Source organism: Macaca mulatta, chromosome 10, assembly GCF_049350105.2.
Source record: "Macaca mulatta isolate MMU2019108-1 chromosome 10, T2T-MMU8v2.0, whole genome shotgun sequence".
NCBI classification, from domain to species: domain Eukaryota; kingdom Metazoa; phylum Chordata; class Mammalia; order Primates; family Cercopithecidae; genus Macaca; species Macaca mulatta.
The window spans coordinates 81,213,001-81,222,351 of record NC_133415.1 but is presented as its reverse complement, the minus strand read 5'-3'; the positions used below and the strand labels follow the sequence as shown (position 1 = coordinate 81,222,351).

At 50.7% G+C, this 9,351-nt stretch overlaps 1 protein-coding gene across 45 annotated transcripts in view; it reads left to right on the top strand.

Moving 5' to 3' along the window:
- Window positions 1-1,136: 1,136 nt before the first annotated feature.
- PTPRA (protein tyrosine phosphatase receptor type A) overlaps window positions 1,137-9,351 on the top strand; it is a 170,813-nt gene continuing 162,598 nt past the window's right edge. For 43 of the 45 annotated variants that reach the window (XM_015149418.3, XM_077951378.1, XM_077951340.1 and 40 more), the window contains exon 1: window positions 6,687-6,966. The gene's annotated coding sequence lies outside the window, so the exon portion shown is untranslated. Of the gene's footprint in view, window positions 1,214-6,686; window positions 6,967-9,351 lie in introns of those variants that run through there. The other 2 variants (XM_077951338.1, XM_077951367.1) reach the window with 2 other exon arrangements.

The window sequence follows — 9,351 nt, the reverse complement described above, 5'->3', positions numbered from 1 at the left end:
AACACTTTAGAGTGCTTGTCTTATACAGTCCAGCCTAAGCAAAGACAAGCTCAAGACAGGATCCTCCAGGCACCACAGCAAAACTCCATGTGTTCCATTGTATTGGGACTGGAGGTGGGGGCTTCTCCAGCCATACTTGGAAGAAACCTGTCCTCTCCACAGTTAACAAGGAAAGCTTTCACTAGCTCCCAGGCCCTAGGAGGATTATAGGGAGAGATGGCACAAAACTTAAGCACTAGTTCACCAAGAACACACTGTAAAGCATTCTGTGTGTGTGCGTGTAAACACACAAGAACCATGCTAAACACTTTTACCGTTTGTACTTCATTTATTCCTCATGACAGCCCTGTGAGGTAACATCACCCCACTTCACAGAAAGGAGATTGAGGATGAGGGAGCTTGATAATAGCAAATATGTGGCAAAACAGAGATTTGAAACCCAGGGCCAAATGCAAGCTGCAACTGGAATCGGGCCCTCTATGAGAAGGGAGCCTGAGGCAAGGCCCCAATTTGCACTGTGGTGGCAATTGGAGGACTAATGAGAGGTGTGTGGCCTGCGGGCCATAGGGGTCGGGGGTGGTGGCCTTTGGAACTCTTGCCCACTGAACTATGGTGAGCAATTTCAAGTTGTCTCTGGGCCAAATAGAAAAGGAGGATGGAAGATTTCAATTCTGCCCAAAAAAGAAGAACACTAGACCCACAATCTGTAGGAGCACCCACGGGGTCCTCTGCTCTCCCTATCTAGCCTTCCATCTGGACTCCAGTGCACCTTGGCTTCATGCCCAGGGCCCCACCCAACACTGAGGGCATTGCCTTTTCCTTTGTTGCCCCCACTTTATCTACAAGGAGGAAACCACAGCCAGAGGGAGCGCAGGCCTCACTGGAGCTTCAGGCCTCTCCCTCTTCAACACCCCCAGGGCCGACCATGCTTTTAGAAAGAGAGAGAGAGACTCAGGGCCTGAGAAGGTATTTCTTTTTTTCCTTTTCCGACCTCACTTGTAAATGAAAGTTGGTGAAAGTCCTTCAAGGAGATGTAAGTCAAATGTTAAATAATTATCATGTTCACCATTTATTATGTGGGTCAAGAATCTGGACAGGTTATAACAGGGATGGTTTGTGTCTGTTTCATAGTGTCTGAGGCATCAACTGGAAGACTAAAAGGTTGACAGCTAGGGGCTGAAATCATCTGAAAGCTGGCTAACTCACATGCCTGGTGAGTGACGCTGGGCCTTGACTGGGACCTTAGCTGGGGTGGTCTGCCAGAACACCTGCAACATGGTGGCTGGGTCCCAAGGGCAAGCATCTCAAGAGGGAGCCAGGTAGAATCTGGACTGCCTTTTTTTTTTTTTTTTTTTTTTTTTTTTTGAGACCGAGTCTTGCTCTGTCACCCAGGCTAGAGTGCAGTGGCCGGATCTCAGCTCACTGCAAGCTCCGCCTCCCGGGTTTACGCCGTTCTCCTGCCTCAGCCTCCCGAGTAGCTGGGACTACAGGCGCCCGCCACCTCGCCCGGCTAGTTTTTTTGTATTTTTTAGTAGAGACGGGGTTTCACCGTGTTAGCCGGGATCGTCTCTCGATCTCCTGGCCTCGTGATCCGCCCGTCTCGGCCTCCCAAAGTGCTGGGATTACAGGCTTGAGCCACCGCGCCCGGCCTGGACTGCCTTTCTAACCTAGGTTTGGAAGTTACATGGTGTCACATCTGCTAGAGTGTCTGTCACAGCAGTAATACAGGCCCACCCCACCAATTTCAAAGGGAAATAGACTCCACCTCTTTTTTTTTTTTTTTTTTTGTGGGGGGGTGGTAGAGATGGGGTCTCGGGGGTCTCCTTATGACGCCCAGGCTGGTTTTAAACTCCTGAGCTCAAGCAGTCCTCCCTCCTCAGCCTCTCAAAAGTGCTGGGATTACAGCATGAGCCTCTGAACCTGGCCTGGACTGTACCTCCTGACAAGAGAGTAGCAAGGTTCTGGAAATACTGTGACTAGTTTTTGGAATCACAATCTGGCACAGCTCATCAGCTTTCCATTTTGGAATCAGCAAACAAGAGGAAAGGAAATAATCCCCAATACTAGGCTCATCATTCTGGGGTTTTGTTGTTGTTTTTTTTTTTTGTCTCCAGTCTTGGCCCCACAATTCTTCACTGCCCTGGTAGCTCTTTGATGCCTTTAAAAAATGTTTTCCCAGCTTTTCAAGTTCTCAGTGAAAAAGGATTGCTACCAAACAACACAGTTTTCCTCTCTGGAAAGGGAGGCTTGGCCAGTGCTTTTAGAATGTACACAATATAAAACCCACATCCCCAAAGTAACATACAGTATATTTACTCATAGACTATGTAAACATTAAACACTATACACATGAAGTTTTAGAAATATGTAAGAAATAACTTTTAACAATGATGAAAAATGTATATAAACAGTGATTTCAACTTTATAAAAGGTGTGTGTGCATGTAGAGAAGCATTGGAATTGTCTATGGGGAGAGTTGCTTCAAAGTTAAAGGCAGTTTTGTATACTTTTTTGTAAAGTTAGTCACTGATATGCCCCCCACCTCCACAGTTTATTATAAAAACTTTCAAACATACAGCCAGGTAGAAATAATTTTACAGTGAACATTTGTATAACTACCACATAGATTCTACCATTAGCATCTTACTATATCACACATCTGTTCATCTATCCATTCCTGTATGTCAATCTATCGTATTTTTCATATATTTCAAAGTAAGTTGCAGCATCAGTAGTACACCTCCCCCTAAATACTTCAGAATGCATTTCTTTTTTTTTTTTTTTTTTTTTTTTTTTTTTTTTTTTTTTTTTTTTTTGAGACGGAGTCTTGCTCTGTGCCCCAGGCTGGAGTGCAGTAGCGCGATCTCGGCTCACTGCAAGCTCCGCCCCCCTGGGTTCACGCCATTCTCCTGCCTCAGCCTCCCGAGTAGCTGGGACTACAGGCGCCCGCCACCTCACCCGGCTAATTTTCTTGTATTTTTTTAGTAGAGACGGGGTTTCACCGTGTTAGCCAGGATAGTCTCGATCTCCTGACCTCGTGATCCACCCGTCTCGGCCTCCCAAAGTGCTGGGATTACAGGCTTGAGCCACCGCGCCCGGCCGAGAATGCATTTCAATAACTAGAGTTCATTTTCAGTTTGCAATTTTTTTTTTTTTTCCTTTTCAGGCACAGTCTACATACAATGCCATCCACAGATGTTAAATGTAATTTTCTGAGTTTTGACAGATACATAAGTCTATAAATGGTGACATTTAAAAACCAGAACTGGGATTTTCTTTTTTCAAATCCTTACTTGCTCAATTGAAATTAGTGTGAGATGCCTTCTGCCCTGAGCAGTTTGTACAGCAGGCCTATGCCTACAGGGGTGGGCAGGGCCAAGTTTTGTCCAATGTGTGGGGCTAGGATTGGGGCTAGGACTAGGACTGTGTAGCTGGAGGCAAAGAATCTGGAAACATTTCTTCTCCTTATATCACTGGTAGCCAGTGCAGGGAGAATCAGGGCAAAGGCCGGGCGTAGTGGCTCATCCCTGTAATTCCAGCACTTTGGGAGGCTTAGGTGGGTGGATCACCTGGGGTCAGGAGTTTGAGACCAGCCTGGCCAACGCGGTGAAACCCTGTCTCTAGTAAAAATGCAAAAAAAATTAGCTGGGGGTGGTGGCGGGCCCTGTAATCCAGCTACTCGGAAGGCCGAGGCAGGAGAATCGCTTGGTTGCTTGAACCCAGGAGGCGGAGGTTGCAGTGAGCTGAGATGGCGCCATTTCTCTCCAGCCTGGGCAACAAGAGGGAAACTTCGTCTTAAAAAAAAAAAGAAAGAATCAGGGCGAAGGCTCCTACAACTCACCTTCTCAGGGTAAGGGGCTGTATGTCCTGTCTCTTTTAGATACAAAGTTTGAGTAAAAGACTGTTAGGGTTGAATAGTGGCCTGCAAAGGGACTTGGCTCTCATTTACTTCACCTTTCTATCTTATTGCCTTGCTTTATTTTCATTTCAGCATTTAGGAAATTTTCCTGTTCATTTGTTTGTCTGTGTGCCTATCCAGAATGTAAGCTCCTGAGAGCAGAGGCCTCTTCTGTCCTCTTCTGTCTTATTCCCTGCTGTGTCCAGCACATGGTCTGCACTCAATAAGTATTTGTTGCGAGAATGACTCATTGTTCCATTTACTAGAAGGGGAAAGGAGGCCCCGAGAGGGGAAGTGACTTGCCTAAAGAAACAGGAGTCCTTTCCCCCCATCCTCCAGCTCTCCTGGTCCTCTCCTTTGCTCATAAACCCTGTGACTATTGGGGTACCTGTGGGGTGGCTGAGAAATGCCTACCTGTAGGTATGTGCTCCTATGGGCTGGGACTAATGCAGGACTAGGAGGAGGAGGGTTCTGCAGTTCCCCATTTGGGTAGGCTTGGGCACAGGAAACTGCTTCCCCTCCCTTCCTCAGTTCTCTTCTCTCCCAGGATAACCCTTTACTCTGTGATGATGATGGGTGAGGGCGCTCAGGACACTCTGGGAGCCAAGTAGGATGGAGGGCTGGGCAGGTCTCTACAGGCAGGCAGTTGAGGAGGGGGCTCTCTCTTCTTCCAATGGAAACAGCATCTGTGTGGTTGCTGAGCTGAACCCTCCTTCCCAGAGGGTCTCCAGGGTCTAATTCTGTCACCCCTGTGCACACACCACAAATGCTTTGACCATAGTGCAGCTGCCTCATGGGGAGAAAGGACTTTCATTTCCTGAGAATGGGTTACTTGCCAAGCTGAACATGCCTAATTCTCAATACAGCCCTGGGAAGTTCCAGGAAGAGTTGCAGAGGGAGGCTCAGGTCACCCAGCACATGGTGGGGCTGGAGACTTGGGCTCTCTGACTACCAAGCCCGACAACAATTTTCCCAAGTGTGGTTATATCCAAATGGGGTCCTTCAGATAGTCTCAAAAATGAACACTTACTGCAATCACTATTTCAATTATATTGAAAATATAAGTAGCATGTCAACCCCTTCTAGGGTAACACAAATAAACTACAAGTAAAAAACTAATCAACAAAAAGAAACGTATTAAGAAATAATAGTGTAAATTAGATATAAGACAAAAGTAAGCCGGTGGAATTTGGTTCTAGAGCATAGGGCTGCCATCCTAGCTACTGGGGTACCTCCTGCGCTTGCAGTCATTACTTGTTAGGGGTTTTCACACTTTGACTTCCAGCTTTTCACTTTTCCATTCGGTGTCGGGGTATAGATTGAGTTTGGACTTCCTGAGAAATGTGAATGCTGGGTGTAGGAAAGGATCCACCCTCACTGGAGTCTGACTGTTAGGAGACTAGGCGTGTGGACTCTGGGCCTTTGGGCTGGAGTGTCTCTTGGTCAGAGTTGTCTTGCGTTCGGCCATTTCACCCACACCTCTAGGCTGGTCCTGCTGAGAGGGAGAGAGAGTGTCACAACTCCCACTCAAGGAGAGACTTCCCTGCTGGGGAGGGGATAGCCTGAGGCCCGCCCCACCCATATTCCCAGGCCATGGCTCTGGTTAGCATGGACTAAATTATTCCACAATACGGAGGAGTGGGGCACAGAGTCCTAAACCGGCCTGGGTTGCGTGAGGGGGCCTCAGGGGCTGCCCGGTCTGGAGGAGAGACTCACTGCCACCTACCCCGGGAACCGCAGACCCTGGGTCGGGGATGAAGCGTCCCCTACCCGCAAGCTCGGTTTGCGCGCTGCTGTGCAAATCTGTCTATTGCCTGCAGACGCCCAGCCGCTCGCCCTGCGCGCCCAGGGGCCCCTACTTGGGAAATCCGGCGAAATGTCGCATTTGCTACCACCTATCACGACTGCGTAATCGGCTTTCAGCCGCAGACGCTCAAGTCCTGCAGCAGCCGCGGGGATCCGCGTAGGAACCTGCTGCCACTGGATGCACTGAGCGATTGCTTCGGGGGTGCCACGCGCCAGACGCGGTGCCGGCAGCGCCGGGAAAGGGGTACGCGCCCCAACCCCGGCCTGGGGAGGGCGCACTCTGGCTCTTCTCTGAGTTTTGCGCTTCCCCTGCCCCGTCAGGCCTATCGCAAAAGGCACCCCCATCGCAGACCACCACGTGTTGTGCTTCTACTCAGCTCGGTGGCGATCAGGGCCCTAGCATGCGCATCTGGAAAGCCGCGGAGATTACCCTGGAGCTCGGGTGGGGACGGCGTGGGCTGACTTGATGTAAGATGACACCCACGGAGCCAGACCCGTTCTAGGGACTTGACAGGTTCCTCTCCCTCCCCAGTGAGACCCGTCGTTCAACCTGCAGCAATTAGGGGAGGGAAAAAAAGACCCACAGTATCACGTTTGGAGAGGATTAGGAAGATGGCTCTCGAGTTCCATGCCGCCCTGGTGGCTAGACATTGGTGTAGTTTGTCCCTGGCCTCGGTTTCCTCATCTGTAAACTGGGAAGAAGGCCCAAGTCCTGGGGCCTGTGACTGTAGAGTGGCGGAAGGCACTGGTGCACCCGCGGCCAGTCCTTCCGGGGTCCAGCTTCCCGAAGGATTGGGCGGCCCCGGGGCGAACCCCTCCCGAGCTATCTGGAGACCGTGGAACCGGGTTCGGGGCCCCAGCCAGTGAGCTTCCAGCGGTGCACAAGGGCGGGGCCCGCGCGGGCGGGAGACGCCCGTTCGCTGTCGGCCAACCAGCGCCTGTCTCTGAACAGCCAATGAACACGCGTCTTACAGCCAAGGCCAGGTCCGGAGCGAGGCTGCGGCGAGTGCGGCGCTGACAGAGACGCGCGCGCGCGCGATCGCGCTGGGACCCCGGCCGCTGCCGCCATCACCGCCGCCCGCCCAGTCTCCCCTCAGCCGCTTCCCCTCGCCATGGAGGCGAGGCCGCCGCCGCCGCCGCGGGGCTCGGAGCCGCGGGCCGGGCGGCGGCCCTGAGGGCGAGTGGCGGCCCGAAACGCCGCCGCGGAGCCGAGGCGGAGCCGCTCTCCTCGTCCCCAGCGGTCCCGCCCAACGCCAGACTCTGTGAGTGTTCGCGGCCGCTGCGCCCGGGTGGGCTTCGGAAGGGGGGGCGGCTCCCGGGGGCGGTGGGAGGGGTCCCGGGCCCGAGCCAGGAGCCCGGAGCCCGGAACCCGGAGCCCTCAGCCCTCAGCCTTCAGCCCTCAGCCCTCTTTTCCGGGTGGAAGCCTGCGGGCGCCTGCAATTTGATTGTGCATCCTTGCGGGTCCGTCGTGGGGAGGGGATCCCCGGAAACATGCCGGCCCGGGCACCGACCCCTCGCGACTGCCCAGGAACTTTGCGTGCGTCCTCCAGGGACCAGGCCAGGGCACTGCCAGAGTTCATTCTCAGAGAAGAAACTTAGAATGGCGAGAACAGAATTTGCTCAAGTCCATTTAATGGGAGGAAAGAGGAAAACTCCTGGCATGAGAAAATTTGCTTTTGCAGTGACCAACTTTTCTTTCCCTTCAAGTCCACCTCCCTCGGTCCCCCGGCCCGTCTCCCAGGCCCCTCTCCTTGCCGCCCTCTCCCAACTGTTGAGGCTATTTAAGAAGGGAAATAAGGGCTGAGAGCTGCCCAGAATTCAGAATAGGCCAATTGAGAACGCAGGTCCCCTCCATTTTTACTTTCGGTAAATAAAAAAAAAAATTTGAAAAAATTAGTTCCTGATTATATCTCCTGAAGATTAAAAAAAAAAAAAAAATAGCAGAGCTGAGTTCTGTCTTGAGGGTTTTGTTTTTATTTTTGAGATCTCTGATGATATTTGTAAGACAGGAAAGGAAGATGTGCAGATCCACCCTCTGCAGGGTGAACACCATCAGAAGCTTTTGCCCAGGAGAGGGATTCCGGCTCTAGAACCAGTCACATCACCCCGGAGACGGCTTCGTTTGCCACCTGCTAGCTGTGCAGGCAGCCGGAGAAACAGAAGATGGTGGGCGAGAGGAGGACTGACTAGGAAAGGGCGAACATCTTCCTGCCTGGCCACTCCTTTCAGAAACACAGATCTGATGCTGTCACTTGTTTACTTAAAAACTCCCTCGCTTTTCTTTTTCCCATGGGATGAATGAAGCCTAAAATGCCTTATCAGGTCATACAAAGCCCTTGACAATCTTGCCTCAGTTTACTCCTTTTAGATTAATCTAATCCTTCAATTCTCCTTCCCCTCATCCCCCTTGCTGGCTATTATTCAGAGCTGCTTGACTGCTCCATCACATGTTGGGATGTTTTTGTTTTATGTGATCCTCTTTCTTCCCCACCTTTACCTGCCAAGCTCCACTTTTTCTTTTAAAGTTCTTCTCATTTGAGAAGCTTCTTGTGGGCAGGAGCTGTGTCTTGCCCACCTTTCTGTCTCCCATGCTGGGAGAATTCTTCCTCCAAGTTGTCTTGTAGATTCTTTCCAGTCTCTTATGCCCAGGCTCTGTTTATTTCCCGGTGTCCACTTCCCAAGAGATTTTTTCGTGTTTTAAAGGCCTGCTTCGAGTACATGCCCAGGACTTTTAGTATTTCTGCTTCCACACTTCTGCATGTCCATCCCACCCAGGCCTTATAAGCAGTCAGCGGGTGGGAACTGGTAGGTCCCATATCCCACTGGCCTCCAAAATGTGTCTGAAAGACTAAAAGCCGTTCAGTCTCTTTTCACCTCTACCTGCTCAAAGCGGCCTGGCTGATAACGTGCATTGTAAGGCATGGTGGGATCCGGGGGGCTGTTCTCTGTTTAGCCACTTAACATCTGGGTGAAATACAGAACCAGAAAAACCAATCCTCTGGCTTAAGTACGTTCATGTGCCTTCATTTTGTCAGATGAATTGCTTGGGATACAATAGTGAAGAAGTCAGTCCTTACCTTTGAGGAGCTCAGAGTCTAATGTAGGACAGGTGGATATAAATACATCACAGGTGCTATAAGATTGTAATAATAATAGCTATATTTTATTTGCCTTGTGACAAGCTATGTAATAAATGTTTTCCATGAATTCCCTCAGTCTTTTCAAGTCATAAAAGGGCTTATTCCTACTCTACAGGGTTGGAAACTGAGGCCAAACAGTGGGCAAATGAGGGAATAGTCAAGATTTGAATTTTGGCAATGTATTTCCAGAGCCTCTGCCAGGCTGTGCAGGGAGCATCCCCTGCCTGGGTGATTTGGGAAAGCTTTCCTGGGACAGGGGATTCTTCAGATCATGAAAGATGCATAGGAGTTTTTCCATGGTGGACTGCACACATAGGCAAGAGGGAGCAGCACAAGCAGACTTGGTGGTGGAAGGAATCCACTGTCCTTGGGGAGGAGGGAAGAGGTTAATCATAGCTGGATCAGGTAGCTGGAGAGCTACTAGAGGATTTAAAGGAGGCCAGGGACTTGGGCTGAAAGAGTTTTGGAAAGATCATTTGGGGGCATTATAGGACCAAATGCAGATGT